Source organism: Somniosus microcephalus, chromosome 8 (genome assembly GCF_052327205.1).
Source record: "Somniosus microcephalus isolate GS21.2 chromosome 8, FLI_Smic_1.0, whole genome shotgun sequence".
Lineage (NCBI taxonomy): Eukaryota > Metazoa > Chordata > Chondrichthyes > Squaliformes > Somniosidae > Somniosus > Somniosus microcephalus.
In genome coordinates this window covers 249466536-249488958 of record NC_140994.1, presented here as the reverse complement: position 1 = coordinate 249488958, position 22423 = coordinate 249466536, and positions in this window count along the sequence as shown.

The window sequence follows — 22423 nt, the reverse complement described above, 5'->3', positions numbered from 1 at the left end:
TACAGAACAAGACAACGCACTTCCCAGGATCTGCTGAGGCAAGACTAACCAGTAGTAGCCTATACCAGGTAGGCGGCACATGCCACAGATTGGGGTCTCTTAACCTGCTCCATATTTGCTGCTGACCCATACAATCCTACACTTCTTTCATTGCATTTCATACCCATACCTCAGCAGGACGTAGAATCAAGATACAATGTGGAAGTCAAGCCTGGCCGTATTCGGATCTTCCAAGGACTTCAGGTCGGGCACATGGCAGTAATCAGCGACTCTCTCTGCACTTTGGGAAATGCACCAATGTGGCAACATTGAGCATGTACATCAGAGTGTTCAATGAGGAAGCTGAATTGCTGGCTATGCTGACTACCACATTAACCACTCCTTTGATTCACTATGTGACCAGCAGAGTACTTGTTATTGCAGTGCTAAGCAGGATTGAGCCATTGGCATAACAATTGAGGGCAGATGAAAAAACCTGCACAATGGTGTGACCCAGAAATTAGGTTCGGGGGCTTGCCACGCGTGCAAGCCCTCGATGTGCACTTACCCGGTGCGCCGACAGCTGAAGCCTGGGCCTGCTTGGAATTCCTGTCACTGGCTCGGTTCAGCTGTCGGCGCGCTGTGCTTGCCTGATCCAGTGGCGTAGTTAGTTCGATGTGCCGGCTGGGATCAGGTGAGCACTGGGCAGCCAATCAAAGGGAGGGAAAACTTCATTCATGAGTTTGATAGTAAGAACTGTCAAACTCATGAAAACTACAGGCGCCCAAAACACTACTTAAACTTTAAATAAAATTTTACAAAACATCCCACTAATTAAATGAACTATAAATAACTTTAAAAAACTATTTTAAACAATTACTCAAATTTTTAAAAAAAATAATTTTTTTTAAAATCTGGTCTAAAAATACACTTAGCTTACTGTAAAGTCCTTAAAAACAATAAAGCTGTGGAAATGCTTTTATAATTTTAAATAATAGACCACTTACCTTAAAGAATCAAGTCCTTACGACTCCTTTTTACATTTCTAAAAAGTTGAGGCCCTTACAAACGGGCAAACCTGTAAAAAAGAAGGAATTTCAACGCGTGCGCGCAGAGTCCTGCACGCATGCATTGGACCTCTGAACCCCTTGGAGGAAATGTCGGTTTCCCGCGCATGCGCTGTGCATGCTGAAATCCGGCACTTCCAATGGGCCCACGCGTGAGTACCCCGTCCGTACTCGCGCGTTGGGACCGGAATTACTGGGCCAATGTATTTTATAGCATTAGTTAGGTCCTCTTGTCCTTTTCATTCTGATATGGGCAAGTGGCTTCTTCTTATTTTTATTCACAGTATTATCCAAGTGATGCACATTCCCTTTTCTTATGATTATCTGAGTGTCTGACCTGTGCTTAAGAGTCACCAAGCCAAACTATGGGCAAATCCACACATTCGCGAATAAACGCGAATGGTACTGACACATTTCCATTTAAATGGCCATTGCGGCCCTTTAAGTAGGCAGTCGTATCAGAAACCCTACCTCCTCACCTTGCAAGGCACCCAGTGCTAGGAGATTGACTACCGAGACCTACCGAGACACCATTGGGGGCCGTGCCTTCAGCCATCTAGGCCCTAAGCTCTGGAATTGCCTCCTTAAACCTCTCCGCCACTGCACCTCTCAATCCTCCTTTAAGACCCTCTTTTTAAACCTATTGTTCTGACCAAGCTTTAGTAACCACACCTAACCAAAAATATCCCCATCCTCAATGATGGTGGAGCCCAGCACGTGAGTGCAAAAGACAAGGCTGAAGCATTTGCAACGATCTTCAGCCAGAAGTGCCGAGTGGACGATCCATCTCGGCCTCCTCCTGAGGTCCCCAGCATCACAGATGCCAGTCTTCAGCCCATTCAATTCACTCCACGTGATGTCAAGAAACGACTGAAGACACTGGATACTGCAAAGGCTATGGGCCCTGACAACATTCCAGCAATAGTACTGAAGACTTGTGCTCCAGAACTAGCTGCACCCCTAGCCAAGCTGTTCCAGTACAGCTACAACACTGGCATCTACCCGGCAATGTGGAAAATTGCCCAAGTATGTCCTGTCTACAAAAAGCAGGACAAATCCGACCCGGCCAATTACCGTCCCATCAGTCTACTCTCAATCATCAGCAAAGTGATGGAAGGTGTCGTCGACAGTGCTATCAAGCGGCACTTACTCAGCAATAACCTGCTAACTGATGCCCAGTTTGGGTTCCGCCAGGGCCCCTCAGCTCCTGACCTCATTACAGCCTTGGTCCAAACATGGACAAAAGAGCTGAACTCAAGAGGTGAGGTGAGAGTGACTGCCCTTGACATCAAGGCAGCATTTGATCGAGTGTGGCATCAAGGAGCCCTAGCAAAACTGAAGTCAATGGGAATCAAGAGGAAAACTCTCCATTGGTTGGAATCATACCTAGCACAAAGGAAGTTGGCTGTGGTTGTTGGAGGTCATTCAGCTCAATCACATGACATCACTACAGGAGTTCCTCAGGGCAGTGTCCAAGGCCCAACCATCTTCAGCTGTTTTATCAATGACCTTCCCTCCATCATAAGGTCAGAAGTGGGGATGTTCGCTGATGATTGCACACTGTTCAGCACCATTCGAGACTCGTCAGATACTGACGCAGTCCGTGTCCATATGCAGCAAGACCTGGACAACATTCAGACTTGGGCTGACAAGTGGCAAGTAACATTCGCACCACACAAGTGCCAGGCAATGACCATCTCCAACAAGCGAGGCTCTAACCATCTCCCCTTGACATTCAATGGCATTACCATCGCTGGATCCCCCACTATCAACATCCTGGGGGTTACCATTGATCAGAAACTGAACTGGACCAGCCATATAAATACTGTGGCTACAAGAGCAGGCCAGAGGCTGGGAATTCTGCGGCGAGTGTCTCACCTCCTGACTCCCCTAAGCCTTTCCACCATCTACAAGGCACAAGTCAGGAGTGTGATGGAATACTCTCCACTTGCCTGGATGAGTGCAGCTCCAACAACACTCAAGAAGCTCAACACCATTCAGGATAAAGCAGCCCACTTGATTGGCACTCCATCCAGCACCTTCAACATTCACTCCCTCCACCATCGGCGCACTGAGGCTGCAGTGTGTACCATCTACAAGATGCACTGCAGCAACTCGCCAAAGCTCCTTCAACAGCACCTTCCAAACCCACGACCTCTACCACTTAGAAGGACAAGGGCAGCAGAGGCATGGGAACATCACCACCTACAAGTTCCCCTCCAAGCCACACACCATCCTAATTTGGACCTGTATCGCCGTTCCTTCACTGTCGCTGGGCCAAAATCCTGGAACTCCCCTCCTAACAGCATTGTGGGTGTACGTACACCATATGGACTGCAGCGGTTCAAGAAGGCGGCTCACCACCATCTTCTCAAGGGCAATTAGGGATAGGCACTAAATGCAGGCCTAGCCAGCCAGCGACGCCCACATCCCATTAATGAATTTTAAAAAAAAATCTCTTTCTTTGGTTCGGTATCAATTTATTGCCTCATTACACTTCTGTGGGCCATTTTCCTACGTTAAAGGCGCTATATAAATGTAAGTTATTGTCGAAGGATCTTATCCAAGGATTCTCAGAATTTTTAGGGGGGGCGTGGGAAGAGAGTTTTCATGTTTGCTAATGAATGTTTTAGAATTTCAAAACTAAGTTAATTGAAGATGGCTATGAGTCTCTAAATCTTTCAAAGAATGTACATTTTTATTTAAGTGGAACTTGTTTAAATGATTGCACTGAGGCGATAATATTACAACAGAAACCCACATTTGGTTACGGTAGTTACCGACACTCATCACATAGGACATTGATTATTACTCAACAAACTTAACGTGATTGTCTCACAATTATTAATCCTTCAGTGTGCATACCAGCACTAACTTTGAGTTTGCATTTCTGGCAAGCAGTGGGAATCCAGGCCATGCTCCCCATAACCTTCCAACCATTACTGGATGGAAAATCATGGAGAGTGCACACCCAGATTTCCAATATGCGCTCCTGCTGGAGAATCCAGCTTAGCGCTGCAATTTTCTCGTGATTAGCTGGGTGTCTGACCTGTGCTTAACAGTCTCCAGACCAACCTATGGGCAAACCCACACAGTCGCGAATAAACATTTCCCTTTTAAATGACGATTGCAGCCCTTTAAGCAGGCAGTCATATCCGAAATCCCACCTCCTCAATTTGCAAGCCCCCAGTGGTAGGAGATTGACTACCGAGACCTCCATGCAAATTGGGCCAAACTTGAAACTATGGCAGGAGCAGCCATCTAGAGCATGGGCGGGGGATGGGGCCATTGAATCATTCCCAACACAGGAGAAGTCGACAATGCTGCTAATGAAAAAATGTTTCCACTATATTCACTAGAAGTAAACTCCCCTTCAAATTTTCTTCTGTGGAATAACGACTTTAAAAAGAGCGTTATCATTTAAAGTGCTGGTCACACAGCTTCTACTTGATAGGATGGACCTCCTGGTGTTGATATCTCTATCTGTGCTTCTGACAATATCAACTTCTCAAGAGTATCTCAGCCAGCAGAAAGGCCAGCCAGAAGTCCGCATGCTGCAAGATATTAAGGGGTATGGGGCCAAGGCGGGCATATGGAGTTAGGTCACAGATCAGCCATGATCACATTGAATGGCGGAATAGCTTCAAGAGGACCAAATACCCTACTCCTGTTCCTATGTACCTATCTCAAGCACGGAACACCAGATTTCCCTGTCCCCACATGGCCAATTCACATCGGGTGATGTCCAATCGGATACTCCTGCCAGTCGGCAATTCTTTGCCAAAGAGAGCAAAATACAAACAATAGAAAGAAAGACTTGTATTTCTACAGAGCTTTTCACGACCTCCGGCCATCCCAAAGTGCTTTACAGCCAATGAATTACTTCCAAAGTGTAGTCACTGTTGCAATGTAGGAAACGCAGCAGCCAAAATTGCGCACAGCAAGCTCCCACAAACAGCAATGTGATAATGACCAGATAATCTGCTTTTTCTGTGAGATGTTGATTGAGGGATAATTATTGGCCAGGACACTGGGGTGGAACTCCTATGCTCTTATTGGAAATATTGCCATGGGATCTTTGACATTCACCATGTGAGAGCAGACGAGGCCTCGGTTTAACAACTCATCTGAAAGACGGCACCTCTGACAGTGCAGCACTCCCTCAGCTCTGCACTGGACTGTCAGCCTGGGATTTTGTGCTCAAGTCTCTGGAGTGAGATTTGAAGCCACAATGCCTTCTGACTCAGAGGCGAGAGGGCTACCAACCGAGCCACGGGTGACACGAATATAAATAATGTTAGAGGATGTTGTCGCTTTCATATCTTTACACTTTTCCTTTGAAGAAGATTGCGAAGTGAAGGAAGGATTTCCAGGCCGATTAACAATCTGACGGGTCATGGCATGAACACACTTTCCATGGCCATAACCAACTTTATGCCAAACAATAGGGTGGTTAGTCCGATACGGCAGGAGGGTGTTATGGGCTTACATAGAAGATAGGAGCAGGAGTAGGCCATTCGACTCCTCGAGCCTGCTCCGCCATTTAATGAGATCATGGCTGATCATCCAAATTCAGTACCCGGTCCCTGCTTTCTCCCCATATACATTGACCCCTTTAGCCTTAAGAAATATATCTAACTCCTTCTTGAATATATTTAATGAATTGGCCTCAACTGCCTTGTGTGGTAGAGAATTCCACAGGTTCACCACTCGCTGGGTGAAGAAATTCCTCCTCATCTCAGTCCGAAATGGCTTACCCCTTATCTTTAGACTGTGACCCATGGTTCTGGACTACCCCGCCATCGGGAACATCCTTCCTGCATCTCGTCTGTCTAGTCCTGTTAGAATTTTATAAGTTTCAATGAGATCCCCTCTCATTCTTCTAAACTCTGGTGAATATAAGCCCAATCGACCCAATCTCTCTTCATACATCATTCCTGCCATCCCAGGTATCAGTCTGGTGAATCTTCGCTGCACTCCCTCCATGGCAAGAACATCCTTCCTCAGATTAGGCGACCAAAACTGCGCACAATACACAAGATGTGGTCTCACCAAGGCCCTGTACAACTGTAGCAAGACATCCTTGCTCCTGCACTCGAATCCTCTCGCTATGAAGGCCAACATACCATTTGCCTTCTTAACCGTCTGCTACGCCTGCATGCTTACCTTCAGCGACTGGTGCACAAGGACACCCAGGTGTTGTTGCACTTCCCCTTCTCCCAATATATTGCCATTCAGATAATAATCTGCCTGATGCGCTATCAATTATTCATAAAAGACTGAGAGTTAAGAGAGTAACTAAAGGCTTTTATTAACAAAAGAATGAAGGTCTGCCTCGAGTGGTCGACCGGTCCAGAAATACAAAGGGCTGGGGAGCAGTCACCTTTATACTAGGACTTGTGGGAGGAGTCAGCCGAGGCATGTCCAGGCATGTACACAGTGGAATACAAACAGTGGTTTACCACATTCACCCCTTGTTTAAAATTGAGTCCAGCGGGGTGAAGTGTATTAAAAGTTAGTGTATTGGAGTCTCTCCGGAGGTCTTGTCTGCCGCTGTGATCGACGTGGCGACGGCAGGGGTAGTGGAGCTTCCGGCGTCGAGTCCTGCGTAGGCTGTGGCACAGGCGTGTCGTCCTCGTAGATGTCGAGCGGGTCGCGGGGCCCAGGCCTGCCGTCTGCTGGGGCTGGATATCGGATCGTGGGGGGGGGTGGTAGTGAGTAGTGGGTTACTGCGGCCCCCGAGGGTGCAAGGTCTCTTATGGAGACTGTGTCCTCCCGCCCGTCTGGGTATGCAATGTAAGCATACTGGGGGTTGGCGTGGAGGAGGTCGACCCTCTCGACCAGGGGGTCCGTTTTATGGGTCCTCACGTGTCTTCTCAGTAGGACCGGCCCTGGGGACGTCAGCCATGGCAGTAGCGATGTCCCCGATGTGGACTTCCTTGGGAAGACAAACATTTTCTCATGAGGGGTGGCGTTAGTGGCAGTGCAGAACAGTGACCGAATAGAGTGGAGTGCATCGGGGAGCACATCCTGCCAGCGGGAGGTTGGAAGGCCCCTAGACTTTAAGGCTAGCAGGGCGGCCTTCCAAACTGTCGCATTTTCTCTTTCCACCTGTCCGTTCCCCCGGGGGTTGTAACTGGTGGTCCTGCTTGTGGCAATACCCCTAGTTAGCAGGTACTGACGGAGTTCGTCGCTCATAAACGATGAGCCCCGGTCGCTATGGATATAGCGGGAGAAACCGAACAGGGTGAAGAGGTCGTTCAGACATTTAATGACCGTGGCACTGGTCATGTCCGGGCAGGGGATGGCGAACGGGAAACGGGAGTACTCATCAATAATATTGAGGAAGTACACATTGCGGTCGGAGGAGGGGAGAGGCCCTTTAAAATCAACGCTCAGGCGCTCGAAGGGGCGAGTGGCTTTTATCAGGTGGGCCCTGTCTGGTCTATAAAAGTGCGGTTTGCACTCAGCGCAGACTTGGCAGTTCCTGGTCATGGTCCTGGCCTCCTCAATAGAGTAAGGCAGGTTGCGGGCCTTGATGAAGTGGAAGAACTTGGTGACCCCCGGGTGGCAGAGGTCATTGTGGAGGGCCCGCAGTCTATCGATCTGCGCGCTGGCGCAGGTGCCACGCGATAGCGCATCCGGGGGTTCATTGAGCTTCCCGGGCCGGTACAAGATCTCGTAATTGTAGGTGGAAAGTTCGATTCTCCACCTCAAGATCTTGTCATTTTTGATTTTGCCCCTCTGCTTGTTGTTAAACATGAAAGCAACTGAACGCTGGTCAGTGAGCAGGGTAAATCGTTTTCCGGCCAGGTAGTGCCTCCAATGACGCACAGCCTCCACAATCGCCTGGGCCTCCTTCTCAACAGCGGAGTGTCTGGTCTCCGGGCCTTGGAGGGATCGTGAAAAGAAGGCCACGGGTCTCCCCGCCTGATTGAGGGTAGCGGCCAGGGCAAAGTCGGACGCGTCGCTTTCCACCTGGAAGGGGATGGATTCGTCCACTGCGTGCATGGTGGCTTTGGCAATGTCCTCCTTGATACGGTGGAAGGCTAAGCGGGCCTCTGCCGTCAAGGGAAAAGAGGTGGACTTGATCAGCGGACGGGCCTTGTCCGCATAGTAGGGGACCCACTGGGCGTAATAGGAGAAAAACCCTAGGCACCTCTTCAGGGCCTTGAGGCAGTGGGGCAGTGGGAGTTCCATAAGGGGACGCATCCGGTCGGGGTCGGGGCCGATGACACCGTGTTCCACAACACAGCCAAGGATGGCGAGGCGGTTTGTGCGGAATATGCACTTCTCCTTGTTATATGTCAGGTTCAGGAGTTGGGCGGTGCGGAGGAATTTTTCGAGGTTTGCGTCATGGCCCTGCAAGTCACGGCCGCAGATGGTCACATTGTCCAGATATGGGAAAGTGGCCTGCAACGCATTTTGATCTACCATCCGGTCCATCTCCCTTTGGAAGACGGAGACCCCGTTGGTGACGCCAAAGGGAACCCTAAGGAAGTGACAGAGGCGGCCGTTTGCCTCAAAGGCGGTATACTGGTGGTCCTCAGGGCGGATAGGGAGCTGGTGGTATGCTGATTTCAGGTCAATGGTCGAGAAGACGCGGTACTGCGCGATCTGGTTGACCATATCAGCTATGCGGGGGAGTGGGTAGGCATCCAGCAGGGTGTAGCGATTTATTGTCTGGCTGTAGTCGATGACCAGGCGCTGCTTCTCGCCGGTCTTAACGACCACAACCTGGGCTCGCCAGGGGCTGGTGCTGCCCTCAATAATCCCTTCCTTCAGGAGCCACTCCACTTCGGTTTTAATGAAAACCCTGTCCCCGGCACTGTATCGCCTGCTCTTTGTGGCGATGGGCTTACAGTCGGGGGTGAGGTTAGCAAACAGTGGGGGGGGGGTGACTCTGAGTGTGGAGAGGTTGCACCTGGTGCGCGGCGGGCAATTTGGAAGCTGCTGGCTGCGGACTGTGAGTGGGGGTAGGGGTCCACCATACGCCATCGTAACACTTTTAAGGTGGCACTGAAAATCTAACCCCAGCAGGACGGCAGCGCAGAGGTCGGGCAGGACCAGAAGTTTAAAATGATCGTACACAGTCCCGTCTACTACGAGTGTCACCACGCAGTAGCCGCCGATGTCCGCCGACTGGGACTCGGAGGCCATAGAAATCCGCTGGTGCGCAGGCAGGACTGGGAGAGAGCAACACCGCACCGTGTCGGGGTGGATGAAGCTCTCCGTGCTCCCAGAGTCAAAAAGGCAGATTGTATCGTGACCATTTACCTTAATGTCCATTGTGGAACTGGCCAGCTGGTGCGATCTCGCTTGGTCCAGTGTAACGGATGCCAGCGTAGGGGTCGGTGTGTCGCTGCGGGTATCAGATGAGGCGGTGTTGGGGGCCTGCTGCGTTCCAGCTGTCATCCAAGATGGCGGCGTCCATGATCCCCATGTGGCTGGAGGCGTCCAAAATGGCTGCTGTACCGGTGGTTCGCACATGGCCGGGGAGGCCCAAGATGGCGGCCCGCATGGCCCACACGCGGCGCTGCTGGGGTTCGGGGTGGCTTTGGCCCTGCAGACGCTAGCGTAGTGTCCCTTCTTCCCGCAGCCCGAGCAGATCGCGTTTGTCGCCGGGCAGCGCGCTCTGGGATGTTTTGCCTGGCCACAGAAGTAGCATTTCTGGCCTTGGGGCACTGCTGTCTGGCCTTGGGACACTGCTGCGGTAGTTGGGCCATTGCTGGGGTGTGGCTGGGGTGGCACGGCGCTATGAGGCGGTCCAACCATGTCCCAGGCTGTCATTCCCCGCGGCGTCCACGGTGCAGAGGAGTAGGCATCCATGCCCCGGTAGGCTGCATCCAATGATAGTGCGAGTTCAGAGGCCTTGTTGGGGTCGAGGTCACTCTGCTCCAACAGTCGCTGTCGGGTGTAATTGGATCTGTGGCCCGCTACAAAAGCGTCCCGGATAAGTTCCTCTGTGTACACGGCGGCCTTTACATCCTTACAACCACAGGCCCGGCCAAGCACAGACAGTGCCTGAAGGTATTCCACGGTCGATTCCCCAGGTTGTTGTTTACGACTCCCCAGAAGGTGCCTGGCGTACACTTCGTTCACTGGGCGTGTGTACTGGTCCTTGAGGAGCTTGATAGCGTCCGCGTACGCGGTCGCGTCTTGGATGATGGAGTACACTCGGTGGTTCACTTTGGAGGTCAGGACATCCAGTTTGTCCTCGTCCGATGTGATTGCTGCGGAGGCGGTCAGGAATTTTTCGAAACACTTAAGCCAGTGAGTAAACTTGGTGGATGAGCCCGCCTCCCGATGATCTAAGTCCAGGCATGCTGGTGTGAGGATCTTCTCCATTATAAAAATTTTGTTAATAAAATTGATGCGCTATCAATTACTCATAAAAGACTGAGAGTTAAGAGAGTAACTAAAGGCTTTTATTAACAAAAGAATGAAGGTCTGCCTCGAGTGGTCGACCGGTCCAGAAATACAAAGGGCTGGGGAGCAGTCACCTTTATACTAGGACTTGTGGGAGGAGTCAGCCGAGGCATGTCCAGGCATGTACACAGTGGAATACAAACAGTGGTTTACCACACTGCCTTCCTGTTTTTGCCACCAAAGTGGATAACCTCGCATGTATCCACATTATACTGCATCTGCCATGCATCTGCCCAATCACCCAACCTGTCCAAATCATATTGAGTTTCTCTGCATCCTCCTCGCAGCACACACGCCCACCCAGCTTTGTGTCATCTGCAAACTTGGAGATATTACATCTAGTTCCCTCATCTTGATCATTTATATACATTGTGAATATCTGTGGTACCCAACTAGTCACTGCCTGCCACTCGGAAAAAGATCCATTTATTCCAACTCTTTGCTTCTTATCTGCCAACCAGTTCTCTATCCAAGTCAGTACCTTACCCCCAATCCCATGTGCTTTAACTTTGTACGCTAATCTCTTATGCGGGACTTTATAGAAAGCCTTCTGAAAGTCCAAATACACCACATCCACTGGTTCTCCCTTATCTATTCTACCAGTTACATCCTCAAAAAATTCCAGTATATTAGTCAAGCATGATTTACCTTTTGTAAATCCATGTTGACTTTGTCCGATCCTGTTACTGTTTTCCAAGTGCTCTGCTATTACATCTTTTATAATGGACTCTAGCATTTTCCCCACTACTGATTTCAGGCTTACCGGTCTATAGTTCCTCGTTTTCTCTCTACCACCTTTTTTAAAATAGTGCAGTTACATTAGCTACCCTCCAATCCATGGGAACTGTTCCAGAGTCTATAGAATTTTGGAAGATGACCAGCAATGCTTCTATTATTTCTAGGGCCACTGCCTTAATTATCCTAGGATGTAGATTATCAGGCCCTGGGGATTTATCGGCCTTCAATCCCGTCAATTTCCCTAACACCATTTCCCTACAAATACTGATTTCATTCAGTTCCTCCCTCTCATTAGACCCTATGTTCCCCGACATCCCTGGGAGGTTATTTGTGTCCTCCTTTGTGAAGACAGAACCAAAGTGTGTATTTAATTGGTCAGCCATTTATTTGTTCCCCATTGACTGCACGGACCTACGCTTGACTTCACCAATATTTTTCTCCTCACAAATCTATAGAAGATTTTACAGTCAGTTTTTATGTTCCCTGCAAGCTTACTCTCATATTCTATTTCCCCCCTCTTAATTAATCCTTTTGTCCTCCTTTGCTGAATCCTAAACTGCTCCCAATCCTCAGGTTTGCTGCTTTTTCTAGCCAATTAATATGTCCTCTCCTTGGATCTTATGCCATCCCTAATTTCTCTTGTTAGCCACGGTGGTGCCACCATTTTTGTTTTATTTTTATGCCAGACAGGGATGAATAAATTCTGTAGTTCATCCATGCGATCTTTAAGTATTTGCCATTGCCTATCCACCGTCAACCCTTTAAGTAATGTTCCCCAAACCACCCTAGCCAACTCGCGCCTCATACCATCATAGTTTCCTTTATTTAAATTCAGGACCCTAGTCTCTGAGTCAACTACTTCACTCTCCATCTTAATGAAGAATTCTATTATATTATGATTGTTCCTCCCCAAGGGGCCTCGCACAACAAGATTGCTAATCAATCCTTTCTCATTACATAATACCCAGTCTAAGATGGCCTGATCTCCAGTTGATTCCTCAAAATATTGGTCCAGGAAGCCATCCCATATACACTGTAGGGATTCCTCCTCCACAGTATTGTTACTAATTTCATTAGTCCAATCTATATGTAGATTAAAGTCACCCATGATAACTGCTGTGCCCTTATTGCACGCGTCTCTAGTTTCCCATTTAATGCCATCCCCAACCTTAGCATTACTGTTTGGGTGTCTGTATACAACTCCCACTAACATTTTCTGCCCCTTGGTATTTCTCATCTCTACCCATACAGATTCCACATCGTCAGGGCTAATATCCTTCCATACTGTTGTGTTAATCTATTTTTTAACCAGCAATGCTACCCCACTTCCTTTTCATTTTTGCCTGTCCTTCCTGAATATTGAATACCCCTGGATGTTGAATTCCCGGCCTTGGTCACCCTGGAGCCATGTCTCCGTAATCCCAATTATATCATATCCATTTTCATCTATTTGTGCAGCTAATTCATCCACCTTATTACAAATGCTCCTTGCATTAAGGCACAAAAAGGGAAAAATTCGGTAACGCACCGTTTGGGGCGTTAGTATTGGCGGTGCGCAAAGTTTAGCACCAGACGCAAAATATCCACTCAATATGGGGAGAGGCGTAGGGTTCGCTGCGCCCGGGTGCTAGTTGGTTAGCGCCCCACTTGTCGGCCTCTTTAGGTGCTAACGGGTGGCGCAAACAACCAAATTTTTCCCCCAAAGCCTTCAGGCTTGTTTTTTTAACACTCTTAATCCTTTTAGAATTATTATTTACTGTGGCCCTGTTTGATTTACACCCTTGATTTCTCTGCCTTCCACTTTTGCTTTTCTCCTTCCTGTCTGTTGCTTCTATCCTTGCTTCTCTTTCCTCTCTTTCCCTGCACAGGTTCTGTTATGTCTGACATTGGTGATAGGTACTCGATTGCCTTGGCCTGAGCACATGGAGTTTGATAGTGCTGTTATCATTGTATTGTGTATAGGTATTCGATTGCTTTTGCCTGGGAGTGTGTGTGGAGCAGCCATTAAAAAGCAACATGAACTGAACTCTACTTACGGCCTCTGGATTATCTTTGCAAATGCAACATTTGGCGATGAGGATAGCTGAAATCTCTCTTCCACCACCTCCTCCCTTCCTTGTACTACCCGGTGAGCCGCTGATCCCATGGGTTCGCTGGTTACAGTCCTTTGAAACCTATCTCATTGCTCTTGGACTAGAAAATGTGAGTATAACACGGAAAAAGGCACTGTTATCCCATTGCTTGGGAGCGGAGGGCCAGTGTGTTCTTGGGGCATTATGCACAGCAGACTCAATTCAAACATATGATGAGGCTGTGGCTCTGTTAAGCACACACTTCTCTGCCCCACAAAGTGCCCTCCTGCGGCGATTCATTTTTAGACAGCATCACCAAATTCCCGGCGAGTCTGTGCATCAATACGTGACTAATTTGAGGGGGTTAGCTAGCTCGTGCAAGTTCGGTGCACTACAAGATGAGATGGTGCGTGATCAACTAATAGAGCACACAAACAATGCGAGAGTGCGTGAAAGACTGTTACTCGAGTCCGACGATCTGTCGTTGTCACAGGCAGCCAACATTGCCTTTCAAGTGGAGTCAGCAGCCGAATGTGCAGCAAAACTAGCACACACACCCAGTGAGAACGCCCTCGGCCCCGACAGCTCTGACACGGTAATGCTCGCGCAACGGCAGCAACGCACACTACCGCGGCAACAGTGTGTAAACTGCGGATCTCGTTCATATGCTACCAGAGCGCAGAATGGCCCCGCGCGCGGCCAAGCCTGTCGCAATTGTGGAAAACAAAATCACTTTGCCAATGTCTGCCGCTCTGCGCCGGTTGCTACAAATGAACACTCTCAGTCCTCAAGCACTATAATTCACAACGTGAGCTCTGGGCCAGTAGTGGCTTTCAAGTCATGCACAATTAACCTGAATGATGTGTGCATTCCGCTGTTGTTGGATACCGGTGCCAGCGTCTCACTGCTGAATGTGGACACAATCAAATGCTTTTTCAGCTCCCTGCCACTCTCTGCGCCCTCCACTGCCCTTTGCGGGTATGGTAATTCAAAAATTGGACTAGTGGGCTCAGTCAACTTCACTGTATGTTATGGAACAAAAGTTTTGCCAGATTTTTGCTTTCATATGGCATGCCAAGGAGCGAACCTGATGGGACTGGATATTTTCACTGACCTGGGTTTTTCTCTCCTGGACACCGGCGGGTCTGCGATTCTGCACGTCGCCTCACCGTGGCGCCAAACATGGCCAGCACTCTTCGAGGGTCTGGGCTGCATGACTGCCTTCACCCAGCAGCCCATGGTTGACTCCACCATTACCCCCGTCATTCAGCCACTGCGCCGCATCCTGCTTGCTCTCCGTGACGTGGTCACAGCTGAACTAAAGCAGCTACTGGAAGCTGGCATCATCGAACCAGTTGATGCCTCCCCATGGGTCTCCAACCTGGTGGTCGCAATGAAAAAGTCAGGTGGTCTACGCGTCTGTGTCGATCTTCGAGCAGTGAATAAGGCCGTAATCCCTGACAAATATCCACTGCCCACATCAGAGGAACTCACAGCGCAGTTCTATGGTTCCATCCTGTTCTTGAAACTGGACCTTCGACAGAGCTATCTACAGGTTCCCCTTCACCCCAGCAGCAGGGACCTCACTGCTTTTGTGACACATGCTGGCGTCTTTCGATACACCAGGATGCCATTTGGACTTAGCTCTGCACCCAGCTGCTTCCAAAAGGTGATGTCCTCTGTGCTCGCGGGCATTCCTGGGGTGGCCATCTACCTGGATGACATCGTCGTGCATGGGCCCTCGACCTCCACTCACGACGAACACCTTCACAGAGTTTTCACGGCTCTAGCAAAACACAAGCTCACACTGAATGGCGAAAAGTGTGTCTTTGCTCTTCCAGAGATCGAATTTGTGGGGTTTTGGTTGTCGGCTGATGGTATATCCCCACTCCAGTCAAACGTGGATGCCATTCACAGCATTCCAGAACCCAGCTCTGCAGCACAGGTTGCCTACTTCCTTGGCATGACTGGGTACTACCTGAAGTTTTTGCCCCAGTACTCAGCCACCACAGCCCCACTGTGCCAGCTCCTGCGAAAGGATGAGCCCTGGGTGTGGTCACAAGCCTGTACGGAAGCTATTCGCCTCCTCAAATCGCAGCTCACGTCGCCTCCAGTGTTGGCTCACTTTGACGTCGCCAGCCCCACCCTCGTCACCTGCGATGCGTCCGCTGCAGCTGTGGGGGCGGTGTTATCGCAGATACAGAATGGAGTGGAGAAACCAATCGCCTTTGCCTCCCGAGCCCTTAGCCCCACCGAACAGAAGTACTCAGTAGGCGAGCGTGAGGCGCTGGCGTGCGTCTGGGCATGTGAGCGGTGGCACCTGTACACGTATGGCCGTGCCTTCAGCCTGCGAACCGATCACCAGGCTCTCACTGCCCTGCTGTCAACATCCGACACGGGCCACAGACCACTGCGTCTACACTGCTGGTCTGACTGCCTCCGCCAATACAATTTCAGTCTCCAGTTCACACCAGGACGTGACAATGTTGTTGCAGATCTGCTCTCCCGCACTGTCTCTGCCCCAGCCCCACTCGTCGGGTCTGACCATGTGGAACAGAATATCGTCCAGATGCTGCACACGCCTCTCCAAACCACAGTCTCTCTCCAGGAGCTCAAAGAGGCCTCTGAACAGGATCCGGCCCTCTCCCAGCTGTGCACCTTCATCAGAGATGGCTGTTCTCGCAAGGTGCCTGAGGAACTTTCTGCCTACTCCAGAGTTAAAGAGGAGCTCTCCTGCTGGAATGACTCCTGTGTTGCACGTGGGCTCTGCACTGTGGTCCCAAGTGCCCTTCGTGCGCGTGTTTTATCCATGGTGCATGAGGGCCACTTGGGCATAGTGAAGCTCAAACAACGATGCCGAGACCTAGTGTGGTGGCCGGGTATCGACAGGGAAATCAAGGCCCTGGTCAAGGACTGTGCAGCCTGCCTTGTAAGTGACAAGACGGGCCACCAAGCTCCTCCACCCCTGCAACCCCTTGCCTGGCCCTCTCAGCCCTGGGAGCACCTGCAGCTGGACGTCTGCGGGGAGATCCATGGTGTCCCCCACCATCAACGATTCCTAGTGGTGACCTATGACCTGCACTCAAAATGGCCAGAGGTCACTGCCGTGGGCTCTGTCACCTCTCGGGTCATCATTGATATCCTTGAGTCCCTCTTCTCCTGCTGGGGGCATCCAAAGGCCATCACCACAGACAACGGCCCCCAAATGGTCTCTTCAGAACTCTCCTCTTACCTTGAGAGCAAGGGTATCCGTCAGTGTACTACCACCCTGAGTCAAATGGGGGGGTGGAGCGTTTTAACCAGACACTGAAAAATGGCCTCAGAGCACACCTATCCCACGGGTGTGCGTTTGACAAGGCCCTCCTCCACACACTGCTGCACTACAGAGCCTCCCAACATTCCACTACAGGGGTCTCACCCGCATCCCTCATGCTAGGCCGTGAGCTCATGCTGCCCCTTGGCAGGCTCCGCCCCTCGCTAGCTCAGAGCTCTGCTCCACCAGCTCAAGCCACAGTCGCTAGATAGCAGGAGAAGATGAAACTCTGCTTCGACCAGTCGAAGAGGGACAAGGCGCCCAACATCTCAGTCTCCGATTGGGTCAGAGTCCGCAGGTCTCACCGCAACAATAAGATGGCGTCATTCTGGTCCTCCCCTCTCCAAATCAGCCGCCAACTTGGACCAGCCACTTTCTGCCTCACTGACGGCTCTCGGTGGCATGCCAGCCACCTTCAAAAGGTGCCAGCACCCCCTGATGCGGGATTATACGGACCTAATCCCCAAGCCTTACCCCCAGAGTGGCGGGATGCACATGTGGCTCAGCCAGCCAACCCTCAAGCAGATATTGTGCCTCAGCCTGCTCCTCACCAGTCCCCACTTCGGCCTGCTCTTCACCAGTCCGCACCTCAGCCTGTTCGTACACGTTCTCGCCCTGGCCACCTACAGAACTTTGTCATTACATTTCATGTTTGAAATTCTGTGAGGGGGAGGAAATGTTATTTCTGACATTGGTGATAGGTACTCGATTGCCTTGGCCTGAGCACATGGAGTTTGATCGTGCTGTTATCATTGTATTGTGTATAGGTATTCGATTGCTTTTGCCTGGGAGTGTGTGTGTGGAGCAGCCATTAAAAAGCAACATGAACTGAACTCTACTTACGGCCTCTGGATTATCTTTGCAAACGCAACAGGTTCCCCAACCCCCTGCCATTTTAGTTTAAACCCACCCCAACAGCACTAGCAAACACTCCCCCTAGGACATTGGTCCCGGTCCCGCCCAGGTGCAAACCGTCCAGTTTGTACTGGTCCCACCTCCCCCAGAACCAGTTCCAATGTCCCAGGAATTTGAATCTCTCCCCCTTGCACCATTCCTCTAGCTACGTATTCATCTGAAATATCCTTCTATTTCTACTCTGACTAGCACGTGGCACTGGCTTCCACTACTCATATGATGAGGGGGAGCTGCCCTTTCCCACCGGATGTGAGTATCCCACTGGACATCAATTCAGAGCTGGAGCGCCGGTTTCCGCTCGCTGGGTGAGCCGGGAGCAGGTTTGCCACCCTGCACCTTCTGACTCATGGGCGGGAATGCTATCACTAAACCAAAGGCTCACTCCACAGTAGAAGGAACATTGATTATATTTAATACGCTGTTGAATATTTTTTTATCTCGGGGGGCATCATGAAAGGTGTATCTAGTGCATCCGAGATGTGAATGATTGAAAATTGCAGGGGTAAAATCGCAAGACAGTTACATTACAATGCAGTTGGCAAGTTTGAATTACTGTCACGCTGTGTAATTTAAAATAATCGGCCAGAAAGTTGTTATTATAATCCAGAAAAATCACAGATCGAAATCCAACAACTGTGAGCCGGTAGGAGTGTTAATCAAGTAAAAATAGCTTTTGAACCTTGGTCATATAAAGAGCAGGAACCATTGCATTTGTGATTCTCCGTTTCAGCTTGATTCCATTTAACCAGTACAACGGGGACTTTGAAGATCATCTCTGATCAGATTGACTTCTTATTACAATCAGTTTTTCCTATTTTTTGCCATGCACTTTAAAAAAAAATTAATTCCTCGGATGTGGGCGTCACTGGTAAGGCCGGCAACCTTTGCCCTTTCCAAGTGGTCCTGAGAAGCCAGAGGATCCAACGATTGGACCGTACACAAAAAATATCCTGAAAGAGCTGCATGAATTTAAAGATGAAGTTGTTCTCAAAGGTATTTGTACCTATTATGTCAGGATAATATAAGTACGTGACAGGTGATTTTAACCCTACTGACTCAGCAGAAAGCTGGCGGGTGGGCAGTTAAAATCGCCCTGGCTCTTACCTGTCCGAAAGCTGCCATGATCGCAACATCTGCGATTTTAACCTGCTCTCCTGAGCAGGCGGCAAGGACAGACGCCCGGAGCCAACAGGGTCCTTCTTTACATAGCCATGTTGCGGCCCGATGACATCATTGAGACCCGACTGTAATTTTAACTCAAGCCCGAGCGGGGAATCCACCTGGAGTTAAAATCCGGGCCCATTGGCCCTTCCTAAACATCAAATCAACAACAACAACAACTTGTATTTATATAGCACCTTTAGCGCAGTAAAACGACCCAAGGCGCTGCACAGGAGTATTTTAAGACACAAAATTTGACACCGAGCCACATAAGGATAAATTAGGGCAGGTGACCAAAAGCTTGGTCAAAGAGGTGGGTTTTAAGGAGCGTCTTAAAGGAGGGTAGAGAGGAGGAGAGGTTTAGGGAGGGAATTCCAGAGCTTAGGGCCTAGGCAACAAAAGGCATGGTTGCCAAAGGTTGAGCGATTATAATCAGGGATGCTCAAGAGCGCAGAATTAGAGGAACGCAGATATCTCGGGGCGGGGGATGGGGGGGGGGGGCGGACGGTGGTGGATTGTGGGGCTGAAGGAGGTTACAAAGATAGGAAGGCTACAGAAATCAGGAAACAAAGTGTAATTTTAAAACTAAAAACAAATCCCATACCACTTTTTAAAATAGCGTACCCCTTAGAGAGATTTTTAAAATATGACATTTGGAATGTACTGCATATTTATTATGGAAAGGCAAACCTGAAGTAAAACGCTGCCTCCGTGGGATAGGCTTCGCCATAAAAAATGAACTGGTTGGGCGTCTCAGAGACTCTCCTAGCGGTATAAACGAGCGCCTCATGACTCTTCGGCTCACCCTAGCCCAGAGCCAGTGCGCTACGGTCATCAGTGCGTACGCCCCAACACTGGAAGCCACAGACGAGACCAAAGAGGAATTCTACTCCAGCCTCGAACAATCCCTGTCCCGAGTCCCAACGGGCGACAGACTGATCCTCCTTGGCAACTTTAACGCCAGAGTTGGAAAGGACACAGACCTCTGGGGAGGTGTGATCGGCAGAGAGGGGGTAGAGAAAGCCAACTCCAATGGTACCCTCCTCCTGTCAAAATGTTTAGAACATGGCCTTGTCATAACCAACACCTTGTTCCAACAAAGAGACAAGTACAAAGCTTCATGGCAACACCCTCGCTCCAAGCACTGGCATCTGCTGGACTACGTCATTGTCCGAGCGAGTGACCACAAGGACATCCGCATCACCCGCGCCATGACAGGAGCTGCTGACTGCTGGACTGACGACTGCCTAATCCGTTCTGTCAACTCCATCAATGTAGCACCAAAACAGCGGAGGCAACAGAAACAATGCCGCAGAAAAATCAATGCTGGAGCACTCAAAGACCCCGCTAAGAAAGCCCTATTCAGCCTGTGCCTCACAAACGACCTGACAACTCCCAGTGATGCAGAGTCACAGAGTGCCCACAGCGCCTGGTCTGCACTCAAGACCTCCATAATCAGCACCTGTGAAGAGATGCTCGGTCACTCGACCAGGAAACATCAAGACTAGTTCGATGAGAATGACCAGGAGATCCAGGAGCTAATAAGCCGCAAGCACAAGGAATTCCTGCTCTGGAAACAGCAACAGAACTCGAGAGCAAGAAAGCAGCTCTACAGACGCCTGAAGGCCGAGGTCCAACAAAAAACTTGCGACCTAAAGAACAGATGGTGGGTGGAGAAAGCGCAGGAGGTCCAGCAGCTAGCCGACAACCACGATGTGCGTGGATTCTTTAGTGCAGTCAAGAACATCTACAGCCCAAGCACCCAAGGTCCTACCCTACTGCGGGCCAAGAACGGAGAGGTACTCATCAAGGACAGAGAGGCAGTCAGTGCCCGCTGGAAGGAGCGCTTCGAAGATCTCCTTAACTGAGACTCTGTCTTCGACGCGAGTGTGCTCAACTCCATCCCACAGCATGCTACCCGACACCATCTCAGCTCAACCCCAGCCCGGCATGAGGTTGAAAAGGCCATCCGACAACTGAAGAACAACTAGGACTCAGGAGCTGATGGAATCTCCGCCGAAGCACTAAAGCATGGCGGAGAAGCACTACTGGCGTGAATTCTTGAACTAATTTCTCTTATCTGGATGGAGGAGAGCATGCCAGGGGATCTCAGAGATGCCATAATTGTGACCATCTTCACGAAAGGTGACAAATCCGATTGCGGTAATTACAGAAGAGTTTCCCTGCTGTCTGCCACAGGGAAAGTCATCATAAGAATCGTCCTCAATCGCCTTCTCCCAGTGGCCGAAGAGCTACTCTCAGAGTCACAATGCGGATTTCGCCCACTAAGGGGCACAATGGACATGATCTTCACCGCACTTCAATTACAAGAGAAATGCAGGGAACAGCACCAACCACTGTACATGGCCTTCTTTGACCTCACAAAGGCTTTCGACACTGTCAACCGTGAGGGATTATGGTCTGTCCTCCTCAAATTCGGCTGCCCTCAAAGGTTTGTCACCATCCTCCGCCTGCTTCCCGGCGACATGCAAGCCGTGATCCTGACCAACGGTTCCACCACAGACCCAATTCACGTACGGACTGGGGTCAAGCAAGGCTGTGTCATCGCACCAACGCTCTTCTCGATCTTCCTTGCTGCAATGCTCTATCTCACCCTCAGTAAGCTGGAGTGGAGCTAATTTACAGAACAAACGGGAAACTGTTCAACCTCCGTCGTCTCCAGTCCAGATCCAAGGTTGTCCCATCCTCTGTCATCAAATTACAGTATGCAGACGATGCTTGCGCCTGCGCTCACTCGGAGGTCGAACTCCAAACCATCGTCAACACACTCACCGAAGCGTACGCGAGCATGGGCTTTACACTAAACACCCGTAAGACAAAGGCCCTCTACCAACCTGCCCCCACCACATGGTACTGCACCCCGATTAACAAAATCCATGACAAGGCCTTGGACAACGTGGACCACTTTCCATACCTCGGGAGCCTACTGTCAACAAGAGCAGACATCGATGACGAAGTCCAACACCACCTTCAGTGTGCCAGTGCAGCCTTCAGTCGCCTGAGGAAGAGAGTGTTTGAAGACCAGGACCTCAAACCTAGCACTAAGCTCATGGTCTACAGAGCCAGCAGTGATACCCGCCCTGCTGTATGCCTCAGAGACATGGACCATGTACAGCAGGCACCTCAAAGCACCGGAGAGGTACCACCAACGCTGCCTCTGCAAGATCCTGCAAATCCATTGGCAGGATAGGCGCACCAATGTCAGTGTTCTCGCTCAGGCCAACATCCCCAGCATCGAAGCTCTGACCACGCTCAATCAGCTCCGATGGACGGGTCACATCGTCTGCATGCCCAATACGAGACTCCCAAAACAAGCGCTCTACTCGGAGCTCCGACATGGCAAGAGAGCCTCAGGTGGGCATAGGAAACGCTTCAAGGACACCCTCAAAGCCTCCTTGAAAAAGTGCAACATCTCCACTGACACCTGGGAATCCCTGGTCCAAGACCGCACAAAGTGGAGGAGAAGCATCCGGGAAGGCGCCAAACATCTCGAGTCTCTTCGCCGGGAGCAAGCGGAAGCCAAGCGCAAGCAGCGCAAGGAGCGCACGTCAACCCAAGCACCCCACCCACCCGCCCCCTTCAACCACCGTCTGCCCCACCTGTGACAGAGACTGTAGGTCCCACATTGGACTCATCAGTCACCTGAGAACTCATTTTTAATGTGGAAGCAAATCATCCTCGATTCCGAGGGACTGCCTGAGAAGAGAAGATATTTATTATCTGCATTG